The sequence below is a fragment of the Pelobates fuscus genome, chromosome 1 (assembly GCF_036172605.1).
Source record: "Pelobates fuscus isolate aPelFus1 chromosome 1, aPelFus1.pri, whole genome shotgun sequence".
Classification (NCBI taxonomy): domain Eukaryota; kingdom Metazoa; phylum Chordata; class Amphibia; order Anura; family Pelobatidae; genus Pelobates; species Pelobates fuscus.
The window spans coordinates 487,918,837-487,926,405 of NC_086317.1; the positions used below are offsets into that span (position 1 = coordinate 487,918,837).

Sequence of the window (7,569 nt, forward strand, 5' to 3'; positions counted from 1 at the left end):
GTCCTGTATAACGCAGGTAAAATTTGTATTGAAATCCTCTTGTTTTGTAGGTGAGAAGATGAGGAATTTCTGCACGGTGTACACGTTTTGGGTTTGGTTTATTCTGCAACAGAGAAAATATAACTGTAGCGGGTACAGAATGAGTAAAGATTTATAATGGTGATTTTCCTGAATATCTGTCTGCTTATCAATATATACAGTTCCTGTCCTGGATCCGCTAAAGCTGGGTATTTGATGTACACTTACATCTCCGGCCCCTCGGACACCCTCCCATCAGGGAATTCGTTCTCGATGAAGTTGTTATTAGCCAGCCAGTAAACCAGATTAAAGTCACGCCACGTGCTCTGTGCGGTGCAGTTTATCGTAAAATTTCCGCCTGTTGGGAGAAGGTCAAACTTATCATCTCACACCCAGACAAACCCCATCGATTAGCAGCCAGGCACCAATATTAATATTTAGTAAAATATTACGGAGGTCGGATGTCTCTCGGGGTTATCTGTCGGTGTTTCTCATATTTTGTGTCTGTAGCTGATAACGTCAGTTTTATTACCTCACTGGGAGATTTGTTTTATCCTGTATGATGTCACAGTCAGCGTAAATTTCATTAAAAGATTGTAATAAAACCCTCATATTGTTCTTAAACATCATCAATGATACAAACACTGAGTGAATATTCAACATGAATTTCTTTTATAACTAAATTCAATATATAGCCAACATGAAGATTTTTTCCAAACCAGCTATTTTAACTCACTCGATTTCCTAACAGTTTGTATACGTCCATGAGTAACCTTTAACATTCCTGCTATGTTCTTGTCGTTCATACTTATTAATATGGGGAATATTTTACAAAAAGTTTACTTATTTTTTATTACTAGACATAATGATGAAGAAAGGAATTAAAGGTACAGAGTCATTAATTTCTTTTTTTTAAATATCTCCGTATATCCTTTGCTATACAAATTGATTGTTTTCATTCAGGTATATTAAAAGATTTGCAGAAATCTCTTGCCTGTCTTTCCCACCCCCGTTTCTGCCCGCCATGTTTATGCACCTTTGGGTCGGATTGTCTGGTATCTGACCCAATACTCACTATTTTGCTTTTTGTGATTAAGCTTTTTGAAATCACCGGACAGAAACTGCCGCAGGCTGAAAGGGCACATGCAAAACGATTCTCCCCGCCCTAATTAAACTTGCTTTATATTGCAGTATTTTAATTTATGTTTAAGAACCTTGTATCACTGTGCCCACTGTATTTAATGAGAGACGTCCGTACATATCATGAATTAATGGAAGCAATGTGACAAAGTAAAGAGATTGTAGGGTTTTTACCTTCCTTTGTAAAGATCGTACAGCTTTCAGGATTCAGAATGGCAGGACGTTTATTCAAAGCTGGAATGAAATAGTTCAATATATGTCAGAAACAGGTTCTCTAGAAACAAGTAATTACTAAAGGATCTAATGAGATCATATCTCTAATTATAACAAGTGATTCTAATCAGGATACATTTAGTTTTCTGGTCTATCTTGGGGTTTGATATTATTTCACAACTTAATGGTTCTCTTTAATTAATAATGTTTGTTAAGAGAGAAGACTCTGAGGAACAGGACTATTACTGGAGGTGCTGCAGTTAAAGGGACACCCCACTGCCCAAATACTAAATAAATAAAAATCACCGTTTACTAGATATGCACCAAATTAAAACTTGCATACATTTATTTATACTTTTTTTTTTATTGGGGTTATATCTAAACACAGCTTGTAAAAACTGCAGATCTCTTATCTGCTGCCTTTAGAAACCTTCCCCTTCTAACCCCGCCCAGGCTTCCTGTGGCTGGCCAATCACAGACTTTCCAATACAGCTCAATGATAAGTCTTTGCCAGGCAGGTGCTCTGGGCAATTGCTGCCTCTTGAGTTTAGTTCCATTGAGCTAACCAAACCAGGAAGTAACAGGACCTGCTGTCTGCTTAAAAATCCAGGGGGTGTAACCAGTATAATTTATAAAAGTGTATTTCTATTGAAATCTGCACTTTCTCTAAAAGAAAAATAGGGCACACTCTTCACACACAAAGCTTTTCAGCAAGCTAAAGTGCTTTAAGGGTCTGGAGTGTCCCTTTAATCACCGAGCTACACACTAGTGGAGAAATCCCGCATAGCAGAACTATCCGGCAGGAAGGACCAGGTCTGTTATTTGTTGTCCTGAATCATTTTATGGTGTGATATTATTGCCATAATAGACTCTTAACCCAAAGTATTGTTCTGACTGGCTTACAGCCATCTTGCTACTGCAAGCAGACAATGCCACAACAGAAGACAAGGGACAGGCTTAGTGGGCGTTTGTCCCTTGGTGGTGCCAGGACTTAAGAGGCAGCAGATCTTGGGTGGGATTTAGTTACTGTGCTACGTCCATGCCAGGTCATTGTCATCAGAAATAATTCACTAAACCCTTCTTGTCACCAGTCCCACTTCCTCTCCACAGATAACCATTGATGGAATCTCAAATTGCCCAAAGCGCACAGAAGTTCATTTCTGATGCAGTTTGTTTATGGATAAATTGTTTGCATTCCCTGGAGGGCTGAAAAGTTAACTGAAAAAGATGGGCAGTTACACCCATGGGGGGGGCATTTGAGGTCCAAGTATTTGGAATCCTAAAACTTTACGACAGGCATTCCATGGAACATGCAGAGATTTCTAATAATTCTACAAATATTGGATGCAATATTTACAGTTTACCAAAAAGGAGCCAGTTTTATTTGGTGAGAAGATGCCAGAAGAAAGTGACAATCTTCGTTAAAATAGCAGACCTCCAACTCAGTAAAAATCCAGATTGGCTAAGATTTGCAGTTTGATTATCGGTTCTCCACAATTACTGGTTTATTGGATGAACAACATGGAATATGTATGAAGAAGAGAAATTTACTTACGCCTTCCATGAATCCCAAGACAACTACTGGTGATGAGAAGACCGAACATAGGTAAGGTGCATATTGTCTCCAGACCTGACAAGGAAAAGGAGAATGGTCTTCATGAAGGTTATTAGTCTTCTACAACAAAGTGTTCAATAGCAGCAATGGCTGGCCTTCTGCTTGAAACATGGCTAAGCCATAGGGGAAGTCTAGTCAACAATGGCTGCTATGCCAAATATCAGCCATCACTGGTCTATAGCACGTAGCTAGCAGCTAGCAGCTGGCTATAACCCATGATCCAGCAATCAGTGTCCCAGTCTCACTTATCCCATAGACCACTCATTTCATTCAGTAGCATTAATAAAACTCCCACGGACATGCAATTCTAAGGACATAAAATCTAATGTAGACCCTCCATTATCATCACAGTGATGGAAACCTTGAGAGAGTATCTGCCACTTAAACCGAGATTATAGTGAGCCGGCAGAATTGACAAACAGGAGAAGGCTACCTGCATCAGAAAATGCTCCTTCCAAGAGAAGGTCATGGTGGAAGGTTATTGTTGCTTGGGTTTCAGGCCTGACTCTTTGACCTGGAAACACAAGACCACTGAAAGACCACTAACCGAGGTTCACTGACATCCATGGTTTATATGGCTACTTGAGAAGTCTTGGAGATAGCAGAGGATATGGAGTCTGATGGCAACTGGCAATGCAGGGCAATAGGAAAGAGTTAGGAAGACATGGACCAAAATGATAGGAGTTTGGGAAATTAGTGGAGAATAGTGATGTACCGAACTGTTCGCCGGCGAATAGTTCCCGGTGAACATAGCGTGTTCGCGTTCGCCACGGCGGGCGAACACATGTGCGGTTCGATCCGCCCCCTATTCGTCATCATTGAGTAAACTTTGACACTGTGCCTCACGGTCAGCAGACACATTCCAGCAAATTAGCAGCAGACCCTCCCTTCCAGACCCTCCCACCTCCTGTACAGCATCCATTTTAGATTCATTCTGAAGCTGCATTCTTAGATAGAGGAGGGAAAGTGTAGCTGCTGCTCATTTGATAGGGAAATTGATAGCTAGGCTAGGGTATTCAGTATCCACTACAGTCCTGAAGGACCCATCTGATCTCTGCTGTAAGGACAGCACCCCAAAAAGCCCTTTTTAGGGCTAGAACATCAGTCTGCTTTTTCTTTTTTTTTCTTTTTCTGTGTAATGTAATTGCAGTTGCCTGCCTGCCAGCTTCTGTGCCAGGCTCACAGTGGATACTGTGCCCACTTGCCTAGTGCCACCACTCATATCTGGTGTCACAGTAGCTTAAGCTTGCATTTAAAAACAAAAAAAATATTTTCACTGCAATAGATTGAATAGCAGTTAGTTGTCTGCCAGCTTCTGTGTCAGGCCTTCAGCGTGTACTCTGCCAGTGTGCACAGTGCCACTCATATCTGGTGGCCCAATAGCGTGCATTTAAAAACCCACAAACTTTTTTTTCACTGTAATAGATTGAATAGCAGTTAGTTGTCTACAAGCGTCTGTGTGTCAGGCTCACAGTGGATACTGTGCCCACTTGCCCAGTGCCACCACTCATATCTGGTGTCACAATAGCATGCATTTAAAAACAAAAAACTTGTTTCACTGTTATAGATTGAATAGCAGTTAGTTGTCTGCAAGCGTCTGTGTGTCAGGCCAACAGCGTGTACTTTGCCAGTGTCACTCATATCTGGTGGCACAATAGCGTGCATTTAAAAACAAAAAAACTTTTTTCACTGGTATAGATTGAATAGCAGTTAGTTGTCTGCAAGCGTCTGTGTGTCAGGCCAACAGCGTGTACTTTGCCAGTGCACAGTGCCACTCATATCTGGTGCCACAATAGCGTGCATTTAAAAACAAAAAAGTTTTTTCACTGTTATAGATTGAATAGCAGTTAGTTGTCTGCAAGCGCCTGTGTGTCAGGCCAACAGCGTGTACTTTGCCAGTGCACAGTGTCACTCATATCTGGTGGCACAATAGCGTGCATTTAAAAACAAAAAACTTTTTTTCACTGGTATAGATTGAATAGCAGTTAGTTGTCTGCAAGCGTCTGTGTGTCAGGCCAACAGCGTGTACTCTGCCAGTGCACAGTGCCACTCATATCTGGTGGCACAATAGCGTGCATTTAAAAACAAAAAACTTTTTTCACTGTTATAGATTGAATAGCAGTTAGTTGTCTGCAAGCGTCTGTGTGTCAGGCCAACAGCGTGTACTCTGCCAGTGCACAGTGCCACTCATATCTGGTGGCACAATAGCGTGCATTTAAAAACAAAAAACTTTTTTCACTGTTATAGATTGAATAGCAGTTAGTTGTCTGCAAGCGTCTGTGTGTCAGGCCAACAGCGTGTACTCTGCCAACCTCTGCCAGTGCACATTGCCACTCATATCTGGTGTCACAATAGCGTGCATTTAAAAACAAAAAACTGTTTTCACTGTTATAGATTGAATAGCAGTTACTTGTCTTCAAGCGGGTGTGTCAGGCCAACAGCATGTACTCTGCCAACCTCTGCCAGTGCACATTGCCACTCATATCTGGTGTCACAATAGCGTGCATTTAAAAACCCACAAACTTTTTTTTCACTGTAATAGATTGAATAGCAGTTAGTTGTCTACAAGCGTCTGTGTGTCAGGCTCACAGTGGATACTGTGCCCACTTGCCCAGTGCCACCACTCATATCTGGTGTCACAATAGCATGCATTTAAAAACAAAAAACTTGTTTCACTGTTATAGATTGAATAGCAGTTAGTTGTCTGCAAGCGTCTGTGTGTCAGGCCAACAGCGTGTACTTTGCCAGTGTCACTCATATCTGGTGGCACAATAGCGTGCATTTAAAAACAAAAAAACTTTTTTCACTGGTATAGATTGAATAGCAGTTAGTTGTCTGCAAGCGTCTGTGTGTCGGGCCAACAGCGTGTACTTTGCCAGTGCACAGTGCCACTCATATCTGGTGCCACAATAGCGTGCATTTAAAAACAAAAAACGTTTTTTCACTGTTATAGATTGAATAGCAGTTAGTTGTCTGCAAGCGTCTGTGTGTCAGGCCAACAGCGTGTACTCTGCCAGTGCACAGTGCCACTCATATCTGGTGGCACAGTAGCGTGCATTTAAAAACAAAAAACTTTTTTCACTGTTATAGATTGAATAGCAGTTAGTTGTCTGCAAGCGTCTGTGTGTCAGGCCAACAGCGTGTACTCTGCCAGTGCACAGTGCCACTCATATCTGGTGGCACAATAGCGTGCATTTAAAAACAAAAAACTTTTTTCACTGTTATAGATTGAATAGCAGTTAGTTGTCTGCAAGCGTCTGTGTGTCAGGCCAACAGCGTGTACTTTGCCAGTGTCACTCATATCTGGTGGCACAATAGCGTGCATTTAAAAACAAAAAAACTTTTTTCACTGGTATAGATTGAATAGCAGTTAGTTGTCTGCAAGCGTCTGTGTGTCAGGCCAACAGCGTGTACTTTGCCAGTGCACAGTGCCACTCATATCTGGTGCCACAATAGCGTGCATTTAAAAACAAAAAACGTTTTTTCACTGTTATAGATTGAATAGCAGTTAGTTGTCTGCAAGCGCCTGTGTGTCAGGCCAACAGCGTGTACTTTGCCAGTGCACAGTGTCACTCATATCTGGTGGCACAATAGCGTGCATTTAAAAACAAAAAACTTTTTTTCACTGGTATAGATTGAATAGCAGTTAGTTGTCTGCAAGCGTCTGTGTGTCAGGCCAACAGCGTGTACTCTGCCAGTGCACAGTGCCACTCATATCTGGTGGCACAGTAGCGTGCATTTAAAAACAAAAAACTTTTTTCACTGTTATAGATTGAATAGCAGTTAGTTGTCTGCAAGCGTCTGTGTGTCAGGCCAACAGCGTGTACTCTGCCAGTGCACAGTGCCACTCATATCTGGTGGCACAATAGCGTGCATTTAAAAACAAAAAACTTTTTTCACTGTTATAGATTGAATAGCAGTTAGTTGTCTGCAAGCGTCTGTGTGTCAGGCCAACAGCGTGTACTCTGCCAACCTCTGCCAGTGCACATTGCCACTCATATCTGGTGTCACAATAGCGTGCATTTAAAAACAAAAAACTGTTTTCACTGTTATAGATTGAATAGCAGTTACTTGTCTTCAAGCGGGTGTGTCAGGCCAACAGCATGTACTCTGCCAACCTCTGCCAGTGCACATTGCCACTCATATCTGGTGTCACAATAGCGTGCATTTAAAAACAAAAAACTTTTTTCACTGTTATAGATTGAATAGCAGTTAGTTGTCTGCAAGCGTCTGTGTGTCAGGCCAACAGCGTGTACTCTGCCAACCTCTGCCAGTGCACATTGCCACTCATATCTGGTGTCACAATAGCGTGCATTTAAAAATAAAAAACGTTTTTCACTGTTATAGATTGAATAGCAGTTACTTGTCTTCAAGCGGGTGTGTCAGGCCAACAGCGTGTACTCTGCCAACCTCTGCCAGTGCACATTGCCACTCATATCTGGTGTCACAATAGCGTGCCTTTAAAAACAAAAAACTTTTTTCACTGTTATAGATTGAATAGCAGTTAGTTATCTTCAAGCGGGTGTGTCAGGCCTACAGTGTGTACTCTGCCAACCTCTGACACTGCCCAGTGCCACTCATAT

At 41.7% G+C, this 7,569-nt stretch overlaps 1 long non-coding RNA gene across 1 annotated transcript; it reads right to left on the bottom strand.

Annotated features, from left to right (window-relative positions):
- Nucleotides 1-253: 253 nt before the first annotated feature.
- LOC134573294 (uncharacterized) lies at nt 254-2,973 on the bottom strand. Its single transcript, XR_010085315.1, has 3 exons — nt 2,927-2,973; nt 1,333-1,392; nt 254-376 (listed from the first exon to the last, which is right to left on the bottom strand). It is a non-coding gene; the product is annotated as an uncharacterized LOC134573294 (long non-coding RNA).
- Between the last annotated feature and the right edge of the window lie 4,596 nt (nt 2,974-7,569).